General features: G+C 39.4%; 3 long non-coding RNA genes across 4 annotated transcripts; all 3 read right to left on the bottom strand.

The window, feature by feature from the left end:
* Positions 1–352: 352 nt before the first annotated feature.
* Positions 353–3,603, bottom strand: LOC135297998 (uncharacterized). Its single transcript, XR_010359955.1, has 3 exons — positions 3,577–3,603; positions 1,265–1,321; positions 353–653 (listed from the first exon to the last, which is right to left on the bottom strand). It is a non-coding gene; the product is annotated as an uncharacterized LOC135297998 (long non-coding RNA).
* Positions 3,604–11,991: 8,388 nt separating this feature from the next.
* Positions 11,992–19,030, bottom strand: LOC135297999 (uncharacterized). 2 transcript variants are annotated; one of them, XR_010359957.1, is made up of 3 exons: positions 18,959–19,030; positions 16,089–16,169; positions 11,992–14,520 (listed from the first exon to the last, which is right to left on the bottom strand). It is a non-coding gene; the product is annotated as an uncharacterized LOC135297999 (long non-coding RNA). The 2 variants fall into 2 exon arrangements; XR_010359956.1 differs by having other exon boundaries at positions 16,101–16,169; positions 18,959–19,024.
* A 2,320-nt stretch (positions 19,031–21,350) lies between these two features.
* LOC135298000 (uncharacterized) lies at positions 21,351–23,323 on the bottom strand. Its single transcript, XR_010359958.1, has 3 exons — positions 23,199–23,323; positions 22,125–22,297; positions 21,351–21,459 (listed from the first exon to the last, which is right to left on the bottom strand). It is a non-coding gene; the product is annotated as an uncharacterized LOC135298000 (long non-coding RNA).
* Positions 23,324–25,368: the final 2,045 nt, after the last annotated feature.

The following is a 25,368-nucleotide window of genomic DNA, read 5'->3' on the forward strand; positions in this document are numbered from 1 at the left end:
CTCAGCCCCCACAAGGCAGCCAGGGCCCTGAGGTCTGTATTACAATAGCCTATGAAATTTGCTCTCTTATTTCTCTATTACTATACTACAGATTAAAAATAAGAAAAAGAAATGAAATGCTGAGAATGTTATATCAAACTACACTAACTTCCCTTGAAATGGTTGTAAATCTTGCTATCTTTTAACTACATATAGAAGGCATAATATGAAATAAAATTAATATTGTTACTGCTTTCCCTATTCATATATTCAATAATGCAAACTTGCACTTTATTTGAAGCTATGTATAAATTTAATATACATACCATTACAACAAGGTCACTTTGGAGTAATCTGTTTGATTGATTCCAGGGAGGTGGTATGCAGAGGGAAAAAGTAATCTTGTATGGAAAACACACAATATCAACCTGAAAACAGCCTGTTTTCAAGTCAGAGTATATAAATGACAACTATTATAATTTCACTTATACCACACAGCCAAGCATTGGCTTGTTGCAGCTTTGCCAGTTATTTTCCATAATAAATTAAATTCTCTTCAGGGCTGGCCTTCTTGCTGTGTTTGTCACTCCACTATCAGAGTACTTTACACACACAAAATCACCTCTTGGTTTTTGCCTTCAGAAGAATTCTTGTACCAGCTCCTCCACTCTGTGCTATCGAAACAATAAGCTATCAATCAGGATGAAAAAAAATTTATGAAAAGAAAGGACAAAGTAATATTCTTTAGAACATTTCTCCTCAGCACAATATTGCAAACAAATACTGAGAGAGAAATTTCCATTATAGTATGAGTGTGAACAAGAGATCCAAGCACAAAGCACAGGTTCCTTTGCTCTGAGCCCTGTGCCATGCCAATATTTAGCTGGTGCTGGCCATCAATATTTAAGCTAGACAGAATAGGCTGATATTTAAATATTAGTATACTTGTGTTACAACGTTTGTATATTTTAAATCTAAAATGGCTATTAAATTTTATCAGAATCCAAGGCATGAACATATTCCTCTCTTCTGTCTAGCAAGCAAAAGACACTGGGTGCTGGCTCAAACCCAGCAGCAGTGGAGCATCTCCTCAGACAACTACCTTATTTCAAAAACATTCCAAGGAAAAGGAAGTCATTACAACATCTCATCGATTGCTCCAGCAGATATTTGATCCAACTACAAGAAAAAACATGCTCATTGTCCTGACTTTTAATTTGGTCAACTGTCAGCTAGTAGATGTTAGTGTAAATGTTGAGACTTTCTCTGCCTCTTTACTCCTTACCTTAGCCCAAAAGAGTACTGTAGGGCAGACAGTAATTCCTCAGCACCCTGATGAGGTCTGTAAGGTGGAGAGTGAGATAACAGTGGTTAAGAACTGGGGAAACTGAGCAAGGATTTGCTCCCTTCAGTGTTTATCTCTTACATTGTACAGTGTTTTCATACATTCTGTCTTTTCTTAGCACTGGAAGGGAAAACAAAAGTTCTTAAATTATCAGAAAATCCTTTTTCATGACTGATCAAAAAATGCAGTCATATTTTCTACAGAAGATGAGTACAATAGGATCTGAGACTACAATATATAGGAGATGAAACACAAAAAACCCCTTGGTGTTTGCATTCTCTATTTTGAGAGTACTGCAAGCTGTTCTGTACAGGTAAATTTTCTGCTGAGATCATGCACAAAAACACATGAATCAGGCCCAAGACTGTGGGTGACAGATCATCTTGGGCTACTTTCAGACTTGTACCTAGATCTACTTTTTCTAACCACAAGTTGTCAAATTAGATACCTCTGTGAGGAGCTCTCATAGCTTTCCTCAGTCCTTGTTTTGTGCCTCAGCACCTTCCAAAAATTAGAGAAAAACCCCTTTTCTCTGTTGCATGCACAAAGCAGAAGATCTCATGTGTTCATGCTCCATCCACCCTGACTCTCTCTTTTCTTCAGTACTCAGTTTTACATTAGATCCAAAATTCCAGATTGTTTAGGGCTCAGCCCTCCATCAACTTTTGCCATGATATTGATCTTCCTGTGCAAGCTGTAATGTGTGGGGGTTCTGTGGATGAATGATGCTACCAGAAGTTTCTTCCTATATTGTTGGTATCAACATTTTTAAATGTATGCCTTTTGGTTTCCCACGTCACTACTTTGCTAATAGCAATTCTCCATCCATAAGAGAAGAGCCCTTCTAGCGTGAACATCTTTAACTGCTTTTAAAAGCTTTTAGACTCTTCAGGACAGTCATAAAGCACTCAAAATAATATCCTCCTTTTAAAAAGCATTTGTGGTGGACTAATATATCGCCTCAACTTGCTAATTACATCTGATAATGGTTGAGTATTGCAGTACAGGACAGGTGCAGCAAACTCAATAGCAGCACTCTACTTTTTGTGTTCCATCACGTTAATGAAAGCAATAAATCAATGACGTGTTCCAAACCTTGACTTGTCCCAGAAAAGGGGAATGCCAACAAAATTTAGCACATCCACCTTAGAATTTCTCAGATGGATAGGTCTCTTTTCACTCTAGAAAGGTCTAAATTCTCCTTTCAGCATAAAGGCAATCTTCCAAGATGCTGAGCATGCAATGGATCTGAATGTACCCTTTTTTTGGGAGACTGTATTAACTTAGAAACAGGTACACTATTCAGATTAATGATAAGGGAAACAGAGTCCTGAGATGAATGATACAAGGGACAGAGTGTTACAGAAGATGATTTCACAGAGATAATAGGAAACAAGGAAATGTCATTTCAGAAAGCCAGAAAAGTCTGTTTTCCCTTTTGTGGTATAAACATGCAGAAAATTTCAGTCTCCAGAGGCAAAAAAGTAATATGAAAGGACCTTAAAATATTGACATCTCGTAGTCTTGAGAATGAATTAAGGCTAATGTTAAAAAGTGAAAGGTCTAAATGACAGTAATTAGACCTATATCTCATTTGTCTAAGAGTATTGTGCAATTAAAGTCACTGATGATAGATAACCCTGTTCTCTATAAGGTGTGTACACCTTAGTCTGCAGGTACTGAACGTATATTTCTCCTCTGAAGTTTTGGTAACCTTCCTTAATTGCTGTAGCATATACAAACATTCAATTGATAAAGATAATCAGAAATTGCTACTAGTAATACCTCAACATCACTGGAAACTAAAATTTCCACTCTGAGAGGGACCAACATATGGCCCACCCAGATTTTTAGTGTAAAATCTGGTCAGTATGCTGGATGACAATGCCTTTAAGGCAATAAACCATGAAGGGCTGCAGGCATTAACCTAGCATGGGCTGTCATGGAAAGCTATGGGAGTAACCAATGTTCCCATTTCAATGGAACAAGGACCTGAACACCTCTTAGAGTTAACTGAGAAGTGATGTTCCACTTCTCTGGTCAGAGCCATTTTCATTTCAGTAGGCCCTCTGCAAGAAACCTGTTTATGCAGAATTAAAGGAAATTAAGTAGATTTTTTGCTGAGGACTAAAAAGATATAATGTACCACATGGCAGAAAAACCTTTCGTTGGCTCTGCTAAACTTTTCTGCTAGCTGATCATGGTATCCCTAACTACTTGTTCTGACATTATGGTACCTGGCTCCTACACACCTTCAGCTCTGAAGAAGAGCTTTGAAGTGGGTCAGCTCACAGCATCAAATGGCAATGCCTGAGATGAGCTCATTCAGTCTCTGTGAGGTCATTGAGGAATGTACATGACTTATAGGTACAGCAGACACTACCAGTTGCAATATCTGAATTTCAGTTCCTGTTATCACAACTCTACAATAGCTTGGAGTATTTATGATGCCTCTTTGTTGTTTTTTGTTATTTGAGTGCTAACAAAATGTGGCAGCCATACCAAGAAAAAAGACAGATATTACTTAGAGAAGCTGATATGATTGCATTGTAAATTTTCTTCATAGTTCACACAAAGAAGTTCCTACAACAGGTTTCCTTCAATTTTTATTTCAATAATCTTTTATATGTAGCATCCTTTGACCTTGAGGAAATCTGTCTAAGCATTTATTGAGGAATCTTTCTGTCTGCCCTGCCTTGTGCAAACTTAATCGGTAAACAATTTGTTTTGATGGATGTGTACTGAGTATGGAGAAGTTTAACAGGAAATTGGTTGGACAACTCTTACCAAATGAGTAAAAGTCAGCAAAGTATAAAACAGACTTTTTGGTCTGGAAGACCATACCACATTCTATTTATATTAATCACTGTGTTTGTTCAGCACCTGAACATGTGATTTTAAAGGAATTTAGAGAAAGAAAACTCCCCTGGCTTACTATAACAGCAATAGAAATTACCAGCTACTGCAATTCAGTCCTTATTATTTTGAAATGAGAGGTAACTGAAATTTTTACTTTTCCATTTGTTTTTTTAAAGGGTTCCTAAAATGCAGAGGTAAAACCTGTCATCTCTGGTGTTAGTATGCAGCTTGGAGAAGTAAATCAGTTGTTTCATTAAATCTTAGCCAACACAAATATATCATCACTGAGGGATTCTATGAATGCATACATTAACATTTCTACAAATTGTGTGACATTTTAAGAACATTCTGGCAAGATTTTGAAAAAGCAGGAAGCTTATTGAGATGGTCTGGAGGCATAATGGTGACCTGATTCTGTTTTTTGAAGACAAACAAGTAAAGCATATACAACAGAGGTAAAGAAACCACGGTAAAAATCAAAAGCCTGGCTTTAGTTTTTGAGTTTTACTTGTACTTTCATTGTTAGAAAAACTTAGACACAGCACTTGTTTCTCTTAGCCACCTCAAAAACTGCCAATCCAATGCCAGTGGTAATCTGTGTAAGATACTTCTTTTAGCTGTTATTTTGGAGGTGTTCAAAAGACTTGGACTCAACTAGCTAAAGCAAAGACTCCTTAAACAGAGGGCAAAAAGAAAGGGAGAAATAAGAAGAGAATAGGGAAGCCTGTTTTTTTTTTTTTAAAAAAAGGTAATTTATTAGTTTAGCTGTAGAACTTGTAACTTTCAAAAGGTATCTGGCAGCCAGATTAACCTGACAGAGATCCTAGTGTCCTCTGCTTTCTCCCTTTTGGACTGTCAGGCCATGACATCTGTGAGAGTCAGAATGATAATGGCACAGTGGTATTAATATAGTAGGCTCTAGAGTCCCAGGCGCAACTGTGATACTCACTTGTCTTAGCTTCATACCTGACTTGTATCCAAATCAAATTGTGATTGTTCAGAACAGCCACCTGTTCATTATTTTGTCCACTAATTGACCCTCCTTTTAAGTTGGGCAAAGTTAATGAGTTTCTGTGTTCACACTTTCCCTACTTACATGTGCAATCTCAGCATTGCCATTCTCCAAATGCAAGTCTTTGATTTATTAGATTAATTCAATTTTTCTGCCTTTGGCAACTTTTTATAAACATTTCTCTGTGAAGGGATCAACTGCATTTCTGTTACTGGAACAGCTCCTCTGAGCTGTGTGCTAAATGCCTCTCCACTTTGCTGTACTTGGTATGCAAGAGAAGTGAACTGACTGGGACACAATTCGAGGATGTTTGTGTCTGGGAACTGAAGAGTAATTAGACTAATTCTTTTGAACAGAGCTTATGCTACACCTCCACCTCACATTTTCCTTATGACTATCTTCAAGAGGGCATCATGACAACTGAGATTCACTTTTTCAAGACACAGTCCTGCTTGGGACAGGAGGTTTCACATCACCTGAACTGGGAAAGTGACCACTGGTTAGCAGGACAATTCATGAGCATTTCCACACTGATCCTGTCTCTTTCCCCCACACCTACAAACTTATCTCCAAACTGATTTGTAGGTTCTGACACATAGCAATAAAAGCAACTTGGTGAAGATAACTTGACTTGTAAACTGCGGTAACCAAGAGCCTTAATTTATTTAATTCCTTGTCAGTGCATTGCTGTTTTAAAACTTATTGTGTCATACACATACCAGCTAATATACAGATTCATATTAGCTACCTTAGAAATATATGTGGCAATTTTACACATTTGTAATAATGGCTTCCACTGCACAAAAAGCCTCCCTAAGAGGTAGAAAGAGACACTCATAACAAAAAAAAATAACCATTTTTCAGAGATGACAGCTATAGTGCATTCAGTCAAATAAAGACAGTCCTGGAGATCAGGAATGAGATGAGCCCAAAAAAGGCAAAGGCTTGCTCTACATCAAAGTTCAGTCCAATCTGCTTTCTGGAATGGTTCAGGGAACTGACCAGCTATCCCAGGCATGATGGGGGTAGTGCTGTGTAACAGTGGCTCCATCCAGCCAAGCTACTATGCTTGTAGGAGACCTTACAGGATCTGAGAGCTTATCTTCAGGCAATTTCTCTAGAAACAACAGCAGTACAGTAACTTTACCATGGTCTTTCTGCTTTAGTTAAGCTCAGAGTAGTAAAGCCAATTTTGTTCTGGCCAACTTACAATCAATCCCAGCAGGTAGCACTGTTCCCTCAATACCAAATTACTTTCCTTCCTCTAGACTACTTACCAGTTTCCTTCCATACTCTTTCTAGTGTTTGTCTAAATATAAATCTCATGGTTTTCATTATAGATTCCTAGAATATGCTGGGTGGAAATGACCTATCAGGATCATCAAGCACTCCTTGAACAGGCTTGGTGCTCTGATCAATTCCCTGGGGAGCCTGTTCCAGCTCCGAGGAGAAGGATTTTATACTTGATTGTGCTCCCTCTATTCTTGATCATGCTCCCAGTCTGTCTCTGAAAAGCATGAAAATTTTGCAGATTATCATATCAAGCACTGAAAAATGCCACTGATTTCCTACTGAGCTGCTACTGTTGCTCACCCTGAGCATCTGATCTCTAGGTGCCCAAATATGGTGCTTGACTTAATGACATGAATGTTGTAAAAAATTATAAAGGACAATGACAGTATTTTTAATGTATAAAGGGTGTTTTGGCAGGAAGACTTAGTGCTGTGCATTGTTATATGAGCTTTTGGCCTTCAGGAATAGTCAGTGATCTGGAGATGATAAGGAAAGAGACAAACAATGCAGCATCCAGAAAAATGGCGCAATGTTTCTTATTGAGGGTGCTTCTGAAACAATGGAAGGTCCCAGAGGACCAGTGATATGGAAGAAAGGGGGAAGAGGATGGCATGAAAGAAGAGAGAGAGGAAAAAAAGGAGAATGGAGAGGGAGGAAAGGAAGAAGAAATGTCAATCTTTTCAGTGCTTGGTCTTGCTTGTCTTGGACTGAGAATTTTGTGATTGTCTTAAGTAACAGGGGAAAAACATTTTGTACATTCACCAGCAGGTAATAACATCTCTCTCCTTAAATCAAAATACATAAAAATCAGCTCAGATATCTTCCAGGTGCCAGTACTTGGGCTGTTTTCCTGTGCTTCCTCAAGCACTGCTTATCTCTTGTCTCCTGCCTGTAGCAGAGAGCAGTGTGTGGACTGCAGAGCCCTTAATTCACACTGGGACCCATAACCATAGACCTCTCTTTCCCTTCAAGGCCCTCCATGCCCAGTGCCAGGTGTCACTTGTCTCTAGAGCATTTCACCACAGTCTGACTTTGGGTTCATGCTCTTGTTTGGTGGCCTGGGAGGGCTGATACCAGGCCCAGCAAAGCAGCTAAGCATTGAAACGTGGGTCACTAACCAGAGCACTGCAGTCAAGAAGGACTCACAAGGTGACAATTTCACAGCAAGTCACAGCTTCTTGTTTTGCCCATCATTTTCCACATGGTTCAATGCTCCACCACCTCCCCTGCATATGCCTGCTCTCAGGAGATAGGTTACATAGCTTCATTTTGGCATCAGGACATACTTGTCATTTTGCTGGCTAATCTGAATAAATGAATATGGTCCTCTTCTTTGTCTTCAGCTTTTTTTCCTTATTAGGGATATTATATGGTAGGCAAAGGTAAAGACTTGAGTGTACCCCAGGAGTCCAGCTGCAGCAGTGTCATCTATAATACTTGGACTGTCTTCAGAATCATCCAGTGAATTAACACTCCAACTTGTCTCCCTTCAAACACACTTTAGCTACCAAATTTTTCCAGCTGTAAGGTCACTGTAATGTATTTATTTTAGTCTCTGAATACTGCAGTACACTTTTTGTTCTATATGTCACACTACTGCTCCCTGCTGCTCAAGTCTGTTTCAGATTCACAGAGCCATTTTACACCACCTAAACATGAGACAGATCATGTAATGACTGAGGGTAACTTGCTCCTCAGAAGCAGGGAGGCTGTCAATGAGATGTTTGTCTCACCATGATTAATTGCTGTGAAATTCCCACAGAGATTTAAAATCATGATTAATTACCAGAAAATGCACAGAGACCTTAAAGACTAAATTCTACTCCTTACTAAGTTTAGCCAAGAGTTCCTGTACATCCTGCATCTGGGACACGCAATGCATCCTGCATTTGTGCAACATGCAATCAATTGCTAAAACTCCCCCAGAACATATGGCAAATTGTCAGCCAAAGGCTACATAGAAATAGTTTGTAGTAAGCTTGGAGTCAATATGTGTAGATAGTCAATGGCTGAGATATTAATAGTGTATTTCTTTAACTGCTGTTTTCTTTTACCTAGAAGATACTAATTTGTTTGCAATTACATTGTTGTTGGTGTTTTTTTTCATTTGGCCTGCTCAAAGACATAACAGTTACCACAAGGTTAATGTTCTCTCTGAGTAAAAAAAAAAAAAAGCTAGATCCTATCAGTATAATGCATTTCTTTTCTATTTTATTCAGCACAGACACTGAGAAGATTAATAAGCTTCAGTATTTTATGTTAAGCTTATTAAAGATCCAAGTTTTAATAGGTTTGAAATCATCTTCAGAAATCCCACATTAAAAGAAAAGCTAAAAGCAACTTACTCCATTTCCTGGGAACTTTCCAGAAGACTTTTATCATCCACATAAAATTCAGAAAGCAGACCACACTGTGTCACGTGGCAGGGAGGAGGATAGTCAGTCCACCCAGACTTCTGCCACATTTGGCTCTCGCTGGATTCATGACAGCCTCTTCCCACCTTGCAGAAAAGTGCCCAAAAGCACAGCCATACTTTGACAGGTAGAAGCAAACTGGTATTGTGCTGGGAGAGATAGAACTGGGAAGAAGATGTGGCAGTGAGACTACCCGCACAAACAAGTAACCAGAGAGCACCACAGACTGTGTTAACCCCTTCAGCTGGTGAAACCCCATCAAGAGCACAGTCTCTGTGAATGAGGAAAATGTATTATCCTAATCACTTCAATCCTTCTTCAGTTTTCCATGCAAAACTTCACCACGTTTTCAATACATTTCAGTCAAGTGCACTGAATTAAGTCCTTTTAAAAAATTTTGTTTCTGTAACACTCAAAATCCTTAGTGAATTTTGTCACTGGGCTTTCTGGGAATTAATTCCTTTCACCATTTCCTTCTGCTACCTGCAATTCATTTAACATAGCTTAATAATATTTCTGTCCAGCATGTTGAAGTTAAAATCACAGGGAAAAATTCTACTCTGAGAAGTAGAATTCCTTCTCAAGATAATTTACCTAACTTTATACCAACTTATATGAAAACCAAGAACTGAAGAGATCTTTGAGCACACACACTAGGTCTAAATTCTAGGTAGAGAGTAATCATATCCTTTAGTAGCAGGTACATTGTGCACAGGAATTTCATCCTACACAGAGGTTTGGTAGAAATATTAATTGTTTTCTTATAAAATAAATTAATTAACAGTAACCATTTGTGTAAGAGAAAGATCAAGCAAATAGACCTGCTAAAGCTGAAAAGACTCGCTCTTTCCCTTGCCTTGTCAAAGCTTTTCACTTCTTGGAGTTTATAAGCCTGGCTGAAGAAAACCTACTGAAAGAATACTATGAGCATCAAATCTTTATTCCTTTGGGATTTTATTAAAGAATAAAAGAATTTAAAGGACTTTAATAAAGAATAATAGAATGTGATTCAAGTGTGAAAAAAAAAATAAAAATTTGACCTGGGAACATCCTACCTTCTGCTCTTTAAACATTTTCACACATACAATGCTTTTATTTCAGGAGCAGCCATAGAAAAGGTTTCAACCTAAGCCTAGGGATGAAGTAACTCACCAGAGGGGTAGCTGTAAAAAATGTTGTATATCTAAGAAGTGGGTCAAAGACCAGGTATCCTTTCTCAATAATGTAACTGCAAGATGACAACACAGAGCTGAGTTAAGAGTAGAGAATTAAATAGAATATTGGAATATTCTAAGACAAACCGAAAAATCTGAAAATAATTACAATCTATAATTGTAAAGTGACACACTGGTACATCAGTTGGGTAGGAGTTAGGTGTCTTTTTGAGAGATTGCTCCAGACAGTGCCAACCTGCAAAACTCAGTCATAGTAGCTGGAAAGCTGGCCTTGCTTCTCTACATTTAGTACAAACCAGTTGTTTAAGTTGCAAATTCCCCTTTAAAATGCTCAGGCCATAAAAAAAAAAAAAATAAAACCAATACATTGACATAATGAAGTGCAACTATGAGGAACAGCTTTTCAATGGGAGACCCCAGATGTTCTATATACAATGGCTATGGTTTAAATTGAAAAGTGCCATTGTTTGACCATCATTTCAAATCACAATACTCTAAAGGAGAGTTTTCAGAACATAGACACTTGAGGAGCACAAAGCTAAGGTAGAGCTAAATTGCTGTATCTGCTCCGCTCTGTCTGAGGGAAAAGAAAATGGTTTTCATATGCACAAAAAACAAAAAGTGGAAAATCATAGTTGGCATGTAAGGGGAGACAAGGAGTGAAAGGCAAAGAGCATGGACAGCAGCAGCCTTCCATCAGCTGATGGGAACAAAAAAGAAAAAAAAAATTTTCCCCAAAGCTGGCACTACGGCAATGGGTAGGAAGACTGTGCCATTTCCCTGGAGCCTACAGGCGTAATGTGCCCTGGCACTGGAACAGGACGAAGAGAGGAAGAAATATGTACACCCAGTGCTTGTTTGACTAGGCAGAGTGCCCAAGTCAGCCATGCCATACCACTGCACAGATACCCTCTTCTGCCACAACACCACAGGGATCTTGAACAACATTTGGGCTGCTGCCATAAGAGACCAAAGCCTGCCTTCCTGACAGTAATGTCACCAGCAGTCCCCTCCTGTGAACACTCCCACTACTTTTATTTGTCCTGCACTTCAGAGCAACCTCTGTACATGCGCTGAGTTAGAGATGCTGGATTGGACCTCCCAGGTGTGGTAGTGATAGAAGTGATACCTTATATTTTATACTCATTTCAGATCAGCTGCATATGGCAACCCTTCTCTGTCCCTTGGAGAAATAATCATAGAATCATAGAATGTTAAGGGGTTGGAAGGGACCTTAAAGATCATCTAGTCCCAGTCTCCCTTGCCATGGGCAGGGGCATCTCCCACTAGACCAGATTTCTCAAGGCCTTACCCAGCCTGGCCTTAAACATCACCAGTGTTGGGGCACCCTCTACTTCTCTGGGCAACCTGTTCCAGTGTCTCACACCCTAAGAGTGAAAAATTTCTACATAATATCTAACCTAAATTTCCCCTCTTTCACTCTGTACCAATTACGCCTTGCCCTATCACTGCAGATCCTGACAAAGGGTCCCTCTCTGGCTTCCCTGCAGGCCCCCTTCAGGTACTGGAAGGTTGCTGTGAGATCTGCACACAACCTTCTCTTCTCCAGGTGAACAGTCCCAACTTTCACAGCCTGTCTTCCTAGGGGAAGTGCTTTACTCATCTTATGAACTTCATGGACCTCCTCTGGACTGGCTCCGACAGTTCCATGTCTTTTTTATGTTGGGGGCACCAGAACTGGACATAGTAAAAGCAGTTACACAGCAGATAATTATGTCCAGAGTTGCAAACAGCCCTACAGGCTCCCCAAATGTTTCACCAGCACTTGCTCATACAAATTGTCCAACATATATGAACATATATGTTTATTTATATTCCAATAAACAAGCAATAAATATGATTTTCCATATACTTCATCACTATAGAAAAAAATGGGTTAGCAAAATCTGAAGAGTCATGGTAAGATGATAAGACAACCACAGTGAAAAGAAATCCAGGTATATTCTGATTACATAAAAACTGTCAGATTTATCCCTTGGCAAATCATGGGAGAAGAATTGCCAATCAAGAGCCACTTTCTGCTCCAGACAGCAGGGAAGAGGGGCATAATGTATAGAACTGATAGGAATTTTCACTGGTCAGGAAAAATACAGAAAGCAGAAAAGCACATTTAATTAATATTCTTCAGGATAATGCAGGTGTATATCTATATCCTTTATACCTTTCTTTTGCTTATCTCTTTCTGCTCTCTCCTTTTTCCTTCTTTACACAGCTGTCAATTTGGAAGTGAAAAAGTCAAGATGCTCTTCAAAAAATTTGATCCCACAGAAGATATGGAAAATGGTCAAAAAGCCTCAGCTGAAGAAGCTCTGTCTCCCACTCCTCATATGCATACTTTCAGCACTAGACATTGTGGAAAAGGTTTGCTGTTGGAGGCAGAGGTAACTGCACCACTCAGTAAAACCGAAAGCTTGGCTTAAAATGCAGTCACAGATTTTTGCTGATTTTAAAAGTTAGCTCATAAAGCTGTGTTTTATAACATGCATTAAGTGAAGCAGAAAAGGAATCATGGGTTTTGTGGGAAAATGAATGTTGTCATGGGCCTATAACAGAATTTCACTTTTAAAATACTTTTCTGTGACTGTAACAGAAATCTCTTTCCATCTTGGCTACAATTCATTTATTCACATTTCTGGGAAGGCCATTCTCTTTGCTGTAGAATAGTCAGGAGCTGGGTGAAACATAACTTTATGCCATTCATTAGCAGAGAGCAAAGAGAGACTGGGCAGAATACCAGCTAATATTGTTTTTGGTTTAGAGTGTGCATACACTATTGCATGTGTCCAGCCAAATTGTTCTTAGAAACAAGTAGATGAGACACAATAAATAACACCATTCTGTTCTGTCCAAACTGTCTACACCTAAATGGACCAAGAAGCACAAACAGAAGGAACAGAAATGACTAACTTCTGGCATCAAACGTGCCACCATCCTCAGTACTTCCAACATTTCAGCTTTGTTAATGGCAGTAAGGTTGCCTAAGCTACACCACTGCACAGGATTTTGCATTTCTATTAACATTCCTCTGGCAGGCAGGGATCTTGTTAAGGTTCGTTAATCTTTAATTATGTTTTTAAAACCCTGTAGCTGCAGTAAATACCAGTAGTTTATAGTCAGTTGTGAGAAGTAATATTAACCTCCAATCTGCATACACCAGTCTGCTCCTGTACGTTAAGCACCTAGCACTGTTCACCTTCTCTACCATTTTGCCTTGTACACATTTTACATCATCCAGGTACTGTAAATTGGTATTTATACATAGGACTCACAGCCTGCATATGCACACAAAATCAGGGCTAGAGGGTAATAGGGTAAGGAATAGTAAAGATTAGAATAAGAAATGGAAGCAAATGACAGGGAAGGCAGACAATATGATATAGAGGCGCCCTGGGGAGCTAAGGGAGAAGAGATGATGCTTCAGCTGATTCCCTTTGTATAAGCCACACTCATTTATAACTTGAATGGATGAAAAAGTGAGTATTTTTACTTCCAGCTATCCTGCTAGCTGTAAGTGTGAAAATATGGTAAACATCCTCTCCAAAATGCATTCCTTATATCTCATCTCCTACTGTGTGCAGAAACTAGTTAGATTCATTTTAAAATACTTCTTGGCTGAGTTCTTTAGCCTCCTCAGATATAGGAGCAGAGACTTAAACACTGTTTAACTTCCAGGCTGATTTTGTTGCTTGATTTAAACATAACTCTCAGAAAGCTTAGTCACTGCAAGATCCAAATTTATGAGACATCAAGCACCATCTTTGAGCCTTAACGCCCTCAGCTGCCTTTGTCTTCTGAAGGGGCTTAGGATAAGGTCCTGAAAAGCAATCACCAAGAAGTCATGCCTAAATACTCGTTCAATTAGGGCTTGATCCCACAGGTAGTTATGTGCTGGAAGTGCAGAAACCAAGGGCTGGTGCTGAATACTTAGTGATTGTTTAGTGCCTGAGCAGTGAAGCTCGATAACAGAGTGAGCAAATGCAAAGGGAGGAGGGAAAAAAGCATCTTGCAATATAGTCAAATTTGTGCAGCCTTTTGCAGAGCCCTGCAGAGGAGAGGCACATGGGCATGCCCAGCATGAGCTGCTCAGAATGAGACAGTCATGATACTGAACTCAAGTGAGGAATTTCAGGTGCTGCTTGTGTGACAGAACCAGCAGATCACTCAAATGTGACCACACCAGAGATGAATCCACAGTAATGACACAGTAAAGACCAGAAGAAATTGAGGGGCCATTCTTTTCTTAATATTCAGCAGTCTGTTGACCCCATTCACACAGAGGGTAGCTTTTATGCTGTTCCAGAAGATCACAGCCTGGGTTGGGCTGCAGCAACAAAGTCTCCCCAGCAGCCCTGCAAGCAGCTCGGTGCTGCTCTCCCACCAGTCAAGATCCTATGTTGCTTCCTCATAGATTAGCCTGGGAGGCTGAAACAAATACAAATACCATGAGAAAAATAGTTTTTATCCTCTTCTGGTATTTTCACTCTCTTTATCTTTGTTTTCTATGTCTGTTCAGCCTGCAGGTTTATGGAGGAGTGTTTGCTGAAACAGCAAATTCTTGTGCAAGCTATAGACTAAGAACTTGTAGAAATTATTCAATGCATAAGGAATAAATTAAAAGGAATCAGATAATTAGCAAACAGAAAACAGAACCAAATTACATTAGTCATCAGCTCTCCCTAGCAGTTCTGACCTTGGAATGGCTGGTGGCTATTTCACACACATTTACTGCATTGCCCACTAGTTTCAGAGACCTCACCACAACCACTGTGATGTGCCTTGGGAGCTCTTTCACCACCATCAGACCCCATTAGCTACCACAGACAGTCAGTGCAGGCCAGCTGCCCAACAAGGAGCAGTAATGACAGTGGGGGCAGGAGGGTTTCACTGGCAAGGCCCAACCCCAGAACCTCCATAAGGCCACCAGGCCCAAGCTGAGGTAGCAACAAGGCTAGCCCAAACCACATTAGTTAACAGACATGGGTTGAAAGCTCTCAGTTTTGCAGATTTCTCACAAACTCATTGAGATATGCAGGAAAAATTCATTTGTGCTACTTAGCTCAGCTAGAGTTTCAGTCAGCATGATCTTCTTGCTATTCCCAGGTGAGTTAAACTGTGGGAGTTACTAATTTCCCTCCTTGTAGTCACATGAGAAAAGCTGTCTTTGGCCAGATTAGCCTCAATATTGAATAAAGAAAGCTTGTCTGTGATCCTTGTCTGAAAGTCAGCCTACAGTTAACCTCTTTTGGTGTCCCTAATGAAGTTGAGTATATCTATACTAATTTATATCACTGGAAAGGGAGTTCAATTTCCCTTCAAACTCCAGTACCTCCTCTAGGAGTGAATGACTAATATGTTCAACACCCTCTTTCTAAGCTGCATAATTATTCTTTTTTCCACACTTCCTATCTCTTCTCCTTTCAGAGAAGATTTTGTCTCTCAGAGCTGCCCTCAGTGGAACTCACCATGTGCTTTCAGATGCCCTCTCTGTCAGCTGCCAAGCTGCCCTTCTCTGCCTCTGAATTTTTCTTCTGGGAATTTAATTTGCAAACCACAACAAGAGGGGAAAGCAGCCACTGTGGTGTCAGCTGAAGAGATTCGATCTCTACAGGACTTTGGTACCTGAGGATATCCAGATACCCTGAGGATGTCCTTCAGAGAGGGTATTCTTGGACTTGACACATATCTTCAAACATCAGGCATGAAAAAAAAACATATGAAGATTTCAAATGGCATTTAATTTTTTTTACCTTTAGGGGATTATACTACTTCTAGTGCCATGAAGTACAGAGACCAGTAGGCATCTCTTTAGCCCACATTGACTCCTAGCACTTTCACCCTGTACGTATGCTGTACGACATGAAAGCAACCATTCTCCTCCAAACGAGCTGACATCTTCTCTCCAGCAACCCCGGGAATCTCTTTAGCCCACAGCAAATTAAGTGGAAAATGAAATGCCATCACCTGACAAGATGGAGAACAGCAATACTTACAAAAATACTTACTAGTCTGGTGTCTACCAGGGTCATCTAGAAGGTCCTAAGCCTGGCTTTCAGAGCAAACACCTAATGATTCTCATGAAAGGAAATGAGGAGGAGGACCACCAATTTTCAGAAAGCTCTCATTTGGGTGACCCACTCTGGCAAGGGTTTCAGGTTACAAAGCACAGAGAGATGCAAATATTTCCCATCCACTGCACCCAGGGCTTTTTGTTGGCTAACCAAGGAGACTCTCAACTCAGCATGCTGGCTGTTTTCAGGTACCTTGCTTTATCATGTGTTATGGCAAGGTGCCCAGGCACCCCATGTGACAAAGAGAAGACATCCCAATGGATTTCAGCACATCTAAAAGTCAGGAATTGCCCTGCCCTACACAGCACACCCTGGGGAAATTACGTACCAGAGAGCATCATGCCCAGTATATAAACTGGGGGAGTTGATATGCTGTGAGGAGCCAATTGCTGCTCAGGGACTGCACATTAGTCAGCAGGTGGTGAGCAATTGTTTTGTGCAGCACTTTTCTTTCTTGGGTTTTATCCTCTCTACATTTTTATCTGCCTTTTCATTACTATTAATTAGTGTTATATTTCACATTATTTCAGTTATCAAACTGTCCTTGTCTCAACCCATGGGTTTTACATTTTTTTCCAATTCTCCTTCCCCTCCCACTTAGTGGGGAGAGGCAGTGAGGAGTGTTTGTGTGGTACTTAGTTTCTGGCTGTTATTAAACCATGACAGAAGCCACCATGCCTGCTGTGCCCTGGCACACAGCCTGAAAATGCCAGTGCTCAGGAGCTGCTATTGAGCTGCGGGTCTGCCTTTGTTTGCCTGAGCAGCAGGTATACACTGGGGCTGCATTAGCCTGCACCTCACTGTGTGCTGATAAAAAAATGATGATGAATTATCCAGTTCATTTTAGCTCTGTGTAGAGCTATCAAGACTCTCAATATGCAAATGGGTCTTGCTTATCATGTGATAGATACTGTGTAATGTAGCACCTAAATTACACTGAGTTTGCAATGCCATCTGGTTTAATCTTTCATTATATTAGAGGATCACTGTGTAATATTTGACCTGAAAATTGGCGCAGGAATAAAGCTGGGCCATGGATGTGGTTTGAAGTGGTAAGAAGCTCTGCTCACTCACATGAGGCAAGCAAGTTTCAGACATAATTCTCTTTTGTCCTCTTCAGATTTGGAAAACAGCAAGTACCAAGTAGGCCACAGCAAAAATCTAGTATTATACACAAGTTTATCTGGAAGTAGAGTCAGGTGACTGCCATAGAAGGAGTGTCCTTTCAAATTTTCTCATGTGACAGAAAAAAATGACATACAGTGGAAGGAAAGCCAGTGAACATTCAGAGGAACAGTCCATAGATATTAAATTACTTTTGGTTTGATAGGATCTTAAGACAAAGAAAATATTTACATTAACTTTTATGAAACTCCCAAGTCTTCCCATTGATGCCAAACTGATTTTTGCTTTTAAGTATTCTTTACATATACTTGTATCTCTCTAGCTTATTATGGTATAATTACATAGATTTGTAGCTAGCATTTTACCCACTCTGTTAGACAGAAAGACAAAGCACATTGCTAAAGGCCCCTATCTCATCGTGTTTCCTTTGGGAACTAAGGACAAGGCACTCTTCCAAGACACATTCTCATAAACCACTAGCAAAAGGGGGGCTCCAGAAAAGGGTTGAAACAAGGGGGAGAATTACCTCATCACCTCTGCTTTTAACTGGGGATTCTTGGAATTATGCTAATTTGTTAAACTTTGAAACTGTGTTCGGCCTATATCAGGTGAGCATTTTTCCATACTTGCCACTGAAGGCCTCCAATTAAATAGAAGATTTTATGTTACTGCCTCTACTAATATTGTCTTGAAAGTGTGTTGTTTTATGTTTAGATCTTTAAGACATCAAAGAAATTATGTGACTTCAAAGAGATTATGAGCTAGTGTATTTTTTTATTGGTAGTGCAAAAATGCTCAAGAAAATTGACAATTTCTCCTCATTGTCAACACTTGACTCAATTGGCCAAAGGACTTTCTTGAGTGCAAATTCCTCTTACACACCAGTTCTCTGGCTGTCTGATTAAACTAGAGAATAATAACCCATCATTGTCTGTCCATTCCCACTTTACTGACTGTCTAATTAGAACTATTTTTATTTCTTCTATTACTCTGAAATGTTACTATAATCTAGCTCACCAGTCTCTGTGTCTACCACTAGAGATAATAAATAATTAGATACAGAAAAATTATGTTTAAATAATATTATGATTTAGTTATAAAACTATAATAGCATAGACATTCCAGTTAAGGCCACAGAGTGTTGCCAAAGACATTTGCTGTACATTTCTCAGAATCTCAGAAAAGGCTGTGCACCCTGGGTGCTTCATTAGCAACACGTTACTGGCCTTATAGAGTCAAGTGAAACAGAAAATCACTTTACAGTGGTCATTATTTTTAATGTCAGTACTTACTGACAGTCCTTATCCTGCAGCATCTGAAATACATGGATCGGAAGATGTTGACAAATGTTGGCCCTTCAGTGGAATCTTCTTGCCTTAATTATCTTATTAGTTTATAAATTGTTTAAAAATGCCTCTTTTTTTGTGGTTTGTCTTTGTCTAATGGCCTTTTGATAAAGGTAGTTGCACCATATTAATGCCCTCAGAAGACAGAAGTAGCAATCAAAAATAGAATTGCCACAAACTAGACATCTCTGTAAGGAGCAATCAAGTCAATATAAATATTGGATATTTTAATTTTAAATACCCAGAATATTTTTTCTCTTCCTTATTTGTTTTTAGATACTATCACCACCAGCCCATCCTCAATATGTCACTATTTCCTACCTTCAGCACTTTTCCTTCTTCTGTGGTATCTGTTAATTCTGGTCCCTGATCAGTCCCAAATACATGTGTGAGTACATACACACATGGGCACAGGTAATGCCACTTAAATTCATTTGAGCCTGGTCAGATGCATCTCATTCAGCCTCAAAAGCTACAGCATGCAGATCAGCAGGCCTAGCTGAACTTGAAAAGTATCCATGCACTTTTTGTCTTTTCCTAATTTGAAATTTTACCCTATGTTTTTAATGATAATTTCATTAGCTGTCTGGTTTCAGCAGGCCTTTTCAGTGAAAAGTGTAGGAAAAAAGGTAACAAACACACTGGCCTTACCCAGTGTGACACATGTTGAAAATTTTCCATTCTTGCAGGCTGAACCAGAGAACATTGTAACAACCAATATTATTATCACCTGAATCCCTCACCTTCTTCCAGCCCTGATCCATGTTTTGGGGCTTGCTGTAAATTTCCATAACATAAAAATCTTCAGACTTTGCTTTATGTCTCATCCAAGCTGATTCCACAAGCAGAAATTTTATTTTGTTAAGATCTCTTGAGATATCAGAATAAAACATGTGAAGTTTTAGGTCTATAAGTTACTTGAGGTTATTTCCATATATTTTTATGTCTACTTTCAGCACCCTATAGTTAAATTAATACCAGATATAATCAACTTGGTTTTAAAAAATAAGGTCAGCAAAGATTAATGGCAGATTTACAGGAGATTTTTATATCTTGGTGTGAAGGTAATTTGCTGATGCAGATTGACAAAGACCTTGGAACACAAAGCCATGTTGCTGTCTTCCCTTCCCAACCAGTGGTGCTGTGGATGCAGCTTGTACTGAAATGGCCCTCATGCAATGCTGTCTATCTCATTCCCACTGGTTTTCTGTCACATGTGCAGCATTATGAGCTTCAAAAATAATTTTGTCTCCTGAGAGACCTGGGTGTCTTATCCTTGCCTCTTGATTCGTTGTCCCTCATATGGCCACAGCAAGTTGTGGGCTCAGCCAACTCAAAATCCTTTGACACATTTGCCAAAATAAATTTCATTAAGTTTTAGACAGCATCAAGACACCAGTGAAAATATAGGAAGCAGCAATTGTAATCTGTCTTTTACAGCACAGCCTTTTTTCCCCAAGTAGGGCTATATTTAGCTTGCATGAGGAGAAGAAGAGATCTCTTGGGAAAATTGTACCATATTTCTGTTTCATCCCAGCATTATCAGCCTCTAAATCTAAACACTTTGGGAAAAGGTTTCTGACTTTAAACAAAAGGGAAAGTCCCCTTAAGACTTACCTGACCTTTTTCCTCTCACATGGTTGTATACGTGTACCTTCCAGGGGCTACAGCTCATTTTCCACTGCTGGAATCATTTTTGTGGACATGCCACTTAGCCCATCTGCTCCTTAAATTAAGTCTGTGCTGCTTCATGAATGCACTAACTATAATAATCTTTAATTAGCATAGATTACATAGATATCACATAGATATCCCCTGCAGCTTAAAGTATATACACTATTTTATGCTCCCTCTTAGAACTCAGAATCTGATGTGTTCATTGCTGAAAACCTTCACAGGCAAAAAATCAGCAAAACAAAAAATACAGACAAAAGAACTGAGACAAAGCAACTGGTGTGAGAATTCAGATCCAAGTTTTCAACTTCCTGCCCAAGACTTCCAGTAGTAATAACTGAAGACAAATAAGATAGATCACATAGAAATTAATCCATCTTCCTGGGTAAATGGAGAGGAAGCCAAAGTTCTCAAAAAAAAAAAAAAAAAAAGGAAAAAGAAAAAAGAAAAAAAAAGTTGGAATAGCTCTACCTTTATAGCACTTTGTAGTCCAAGGCTTGATTTTCACAGTACACCAGCTGCTATCTGGAAGAGAGTTATTAGGTGATTTCATCTATATAATATTTATAATGGAACAGATGCTTACAATGTCTTTCTATTTATTAAATCTTTACCATGATAGTATACAAGACATGGAGTCATTCAAATGGTAATTGAGACACAAAGAAAGAAAATCTTGCAAAGCTTACGTGGAAAATTTATCAGATTAGAATCCTTGAACTACAACACAAACCACAGCTCTTTCCCTTCCTCCCTGATTTCCATGAATGCCTGATTAACACAACCTTTGAAACTGCCTTGAAAAAGTATGACAGACATGAAACAATGTTGAAATGGGATTTTATTTGGGTTTTTTTTCAATTCTAATCTGCAGTTTCTTTGTTTACAGTTCAAGCCTCTCTATTGTATAGCTTAGGTTATGCTTATTAGTCACTGACTGTAGAAGAAGCTCTTGATGGAAGATACATGCATACTCACCTAGGATAGGTGGGATTATATTTCTTCTTGAACACTTTTTCTCAAAGCTAGGATAAAGCATTCTCCCATGACATCAGAGTAAAATGTGAAGTTTACACAAACTGGACAGTTTGCAGAAAAGATAATTCCAATATATTGCTCAAGTCTGTGGAATTCCTTCCAGCTTTAGCCTGTAAAATACTGCTACTTTGAGATTATAGCACCTTCTTTGTGTGTTACTCAAAAAACATTCTGTAAGATTCCATTATCAAAAGCACGACCATAAATATGCAGAAAAGTAAGCTTCAGGAAGTGCAGATACTGCAGTGAATCTTTCAAACTCCAGAGGAGCTGGCTGATGAAAGCAGGAGAAAAACAATCAATTTAACTTGACTCCTTGACTATTCTTGCAACTATTTTTTTATTCCTTTCTCTAAAAATATCAATTTTCTCCTAAATTAGACATATTAAGACAAAATGCTCCAAATCAGGTTTTTACAGTTTCCTAAGCATTCTGCTGTTGTCTTTAATCAACACTGGTCAAAATGGATTGCAGAAATACCTTCTGCAGGGCATAGCCACACTATGTGGATAGTTTGGATTGCATCAAACTAGGCTGAATTTTAAGCTTTATTGACAGGTGAATGTGCTTTAGATTTTCAAAATATTTGTTTTCATTGCTTTTATTTGCTTTGAAGTTTTTTTCTTTTATTCAGAATCACAACAACAACATTACATCTTCTCTAATAGTTGCAATTAATATCAGCATCTGAATATTGAATGAATTAGCTGGGAAAGACTATATTAATTTGTTCTGGTCAAAGTCTGAATATTTTTGATTTGTCAGAAGCATTACCTTTATTCCCTTGGGGAGTGTGAAAGAACTGCTGGACAGCTCCTTCATGCAGGATTGAACAGAAGTTGCTATTTTGCTTGCAGAAGGAGATGGCAGTCCCAAACAAGCCTGCAAAAGGCTGCTCAGAAATTGAGCTGCATGAGATGGGTCCTGTTAGAGAGCAGTGTGTTCATCTGCAAACAGACAGCAACAGGAAAACTTACAAAAACAAAACAAAACAAAACACCAAATAACAAGAAAAGGAAATAGTGTCCTCAAAGAAAATAAGGATTTTGATACAGTGTTGTCTCTACAGAAGCTTGAAATTGTGAATGAACAAATTATTTCACTTTTATTTCTTCTGTGTTCAGGTGAGATCTGGTGAATATTTTTTCTCAAGAAAGAGGGTTGAGCAATTCCTCTTTTCAGGCAGTGCTTCCCACAAACCCTGAACACTGGCAACCTGCAGGAGTCATGGGGAGCACCAGTGCAACAGAACATGAAAAACATTTATGTTCCTAGTAGGGCAATCCAAAGCAATACATTTCACAACCAGTTAACAAACAAGGATGTAGATTGGCAGCTGTGAGCCCTCCTGCTGGAAGTGCTTGCATTGATCTCATGAGAAGAGAGAAAGTTCCATCCAGTTCACTAGCCTAGGTTGTAAGTCAACAGCATATCCCAGCTGCAGCCTCTCTGCCAGGCCTAGGCATAGATCCCAGGCAGATCAACAGAACTAAATTTACAGTGGAACTGTTTGGAATAACAAATTAAGAGAAAGAAATTGGGATATGCTCAAAATTATATTCCACGAACGTAAAGGAAGGTCATGTGTTGCATATGTTATTTTTTGCAGAAAGTCATTCATTCCCAGCTCTAAATTAATCATGTTTCATCAGAATGGTTTTGCATATCAATAAAGCTGCATTGCTTATGAATTCAGGTATTTCATAAGAATTTCATAAGAAAGTGCAAATTTTTAGCATTTAGACTTTCACATCAGAATAAGATCTTAGAGTTTCATAAGGCAAGATTAAATTTATAATTGCAAGTTGCAATCACTACACTGAAAAGAATATCAAGCTTAAAGCCTACCTGCACTGTAATATTGCAGGGAGGATTTCTTAGCCTGGAGCTAAAGTGCTGAAGTGATTGATCTGTTGTTTAAATGCCAGAGAGAGCTCTTAGGACTGGAGAGAGAACAATAATGCAGGGTGGTGTCTCTTTGAAATGGGGTTGTTCAACAGAGATAATTCAAAATGCTTATCCTTTTCCAACTTTAGTTACATCTCACTCTAAACTTTTATTTTTCTGCTACAGTACAGCCTGAGAGGAAAAATAAAAAACAGAAATAATAAAGTTCCCATTTCATTCCTTAAAGTGTTTTTAGAGAATGCTCATAACTTTATTACTGCTTGGGGCTTGCTTTACTGCATTAATGCAAACATAAAACTGTAAGGTCACAAATGAACAATACCAGCCAGAACATACAGGTCTTATGTAACAAAACATCCTGATGCAAAGGTAGATCACATAGAAGAAGCTGATCAATTACAGACCTTGTCGGATCAATTGTCAAAAATATTGAGCTGTCCCAGCTCCCTTTCCAGAAGATACAGATGGAGCAGATTTTAGTCCCAAATAAGCTGTCTTCCACACCCCACTCTATTTTGCAATTTCTATTCCCAGTATGTTTTTGGAGCATAGTGAGCTCAGACCAGGTTCTTTCATATTTCCTTCTGCTTCACTTTTTGTTGAGGAGCTGTTTTTTCCTCCCAAAAGAGGGTCATATTGTGAAGTGGGGAAAATATCAGGTGCCTTTGACCTGCTAAAGCCTGTTACTGGTGTCCAAACATCCCTAACTTGTATCCCCGCTGATTTAAAGCAATAGGTCCCATAAGAGGGACACATGGGTTATAAGCTGAGACACAGGAGAAAGATGGGAATGCTGGCTGTAAGTGTATCCTGTCCAGCCTATAAAGGATGGATATTGAAGCTATGGGAGAGGCTGTCAGGCAGAGTATGGGATGGTATGAGCATGGACACTGGGAACAACTAGGGGAGAGAGGCTGACAGCAAGGCTCAGAGGCCAGAAGAAGGCAAAAGTAAAGGGGGTTACAGCAGGGCAGCCTACAGGTAAAGGAGCAGGGAGCAGGAACACCAACATATTAGCTTACTTTAAATGAAGCCTTCCTATGGAGCAAGATATAAAACTGTAGACTGCAGCCAAGAGTTACTGCAGATGGGGAAAGACCAGGAGCTGGACAACCCTATGGGGAAAGGGTCAAATGTCTGTTAATGTAACACCATCACAAATTTGCTGTCAGCCTATTTATCTATCAATCAGGTTAAAGTTTTCCATCCTATAACAAAAATATTGGTGGTGAAGGCATTTGACTTGTATTTGCAAGTGAATACAATTATTTCACTTATCACCAGGATATTAGTGTAATCTTCCTAAACCTCTGGTAAGCACTGAAATACTATTTTTCTGGTGAAACCCTTCTTCTGGAATTTATCCCTTCTTGCTGCCAAGCAAGTCCTAAGGAAAAGCTTGCATGTGCATGCTGTCCACTCAGTCCGGGAGTAAGGCAGAGCACCAGGAACACAAGGTTTCCAGCCAGAACACAGGTTTTCCTGGCCAGCAGGCTGAGAACTGTACATCACTGCTGTACAGGCAGGCAGCTGACTGGCAGGTCAAAGGACATGTGCAGCTTCTCCTTGGAGTCACAAATTACCAAGAGCAAACTCCTCTTCAAAAGCAGCCAACAGCATTCAGTGAGGAACGGGGAAATGTCTCACACTCTAGTGGGAACATGGAAAAGCCAGGGGAGGGGAATGGGGAAGCCCTGGAGAAGGGAAATACAGAGGATCACAGGGTAGGCTGGGTTATCATGGGATCGATGAGAAATAACAGAGAAAAATACAGCAATTTTACAGGAAGAAATTACAAGAGGAATTGGATCAAGGAGGACCTTCACTGGCATCAGTGATCTAGAGGTATGATGGTGAAGGCTGCTTAAGACATGCCAGCATTGAAAGCAGAGTGGTGGCGACAGGCTGCATGGAGGGAAGAAGAACAGAGGTGGAAAAACAGCAGCAAAGAGAAGCTGGTGAGGGAGCACGGGGAACTGAAGGTGGAAGGAAAGCAGGAGGAAGACACATTGTGATCCATTTGCATTTGAAACTCAAGCTCCTCTTTGGTTAAATTATTACTTAATCAGTAAGATGTAAGCACTGGTCTTAATAAAAATGAGCAGTGCTG

Source organism: Passer domesticus, chromosome 3, assembly GCF_036417665.1.
Source record: "Passer domesticus isolate bPasDom1 chromosome 3, bPasDom1.hap1, whole genome shotgun sequence".
Classification (NCBI taxonomy): Eukaryota; Metazoa; Chordata; class Aves; order Passeriformes; family Passeridae; genus Passer; species Passer domesticus.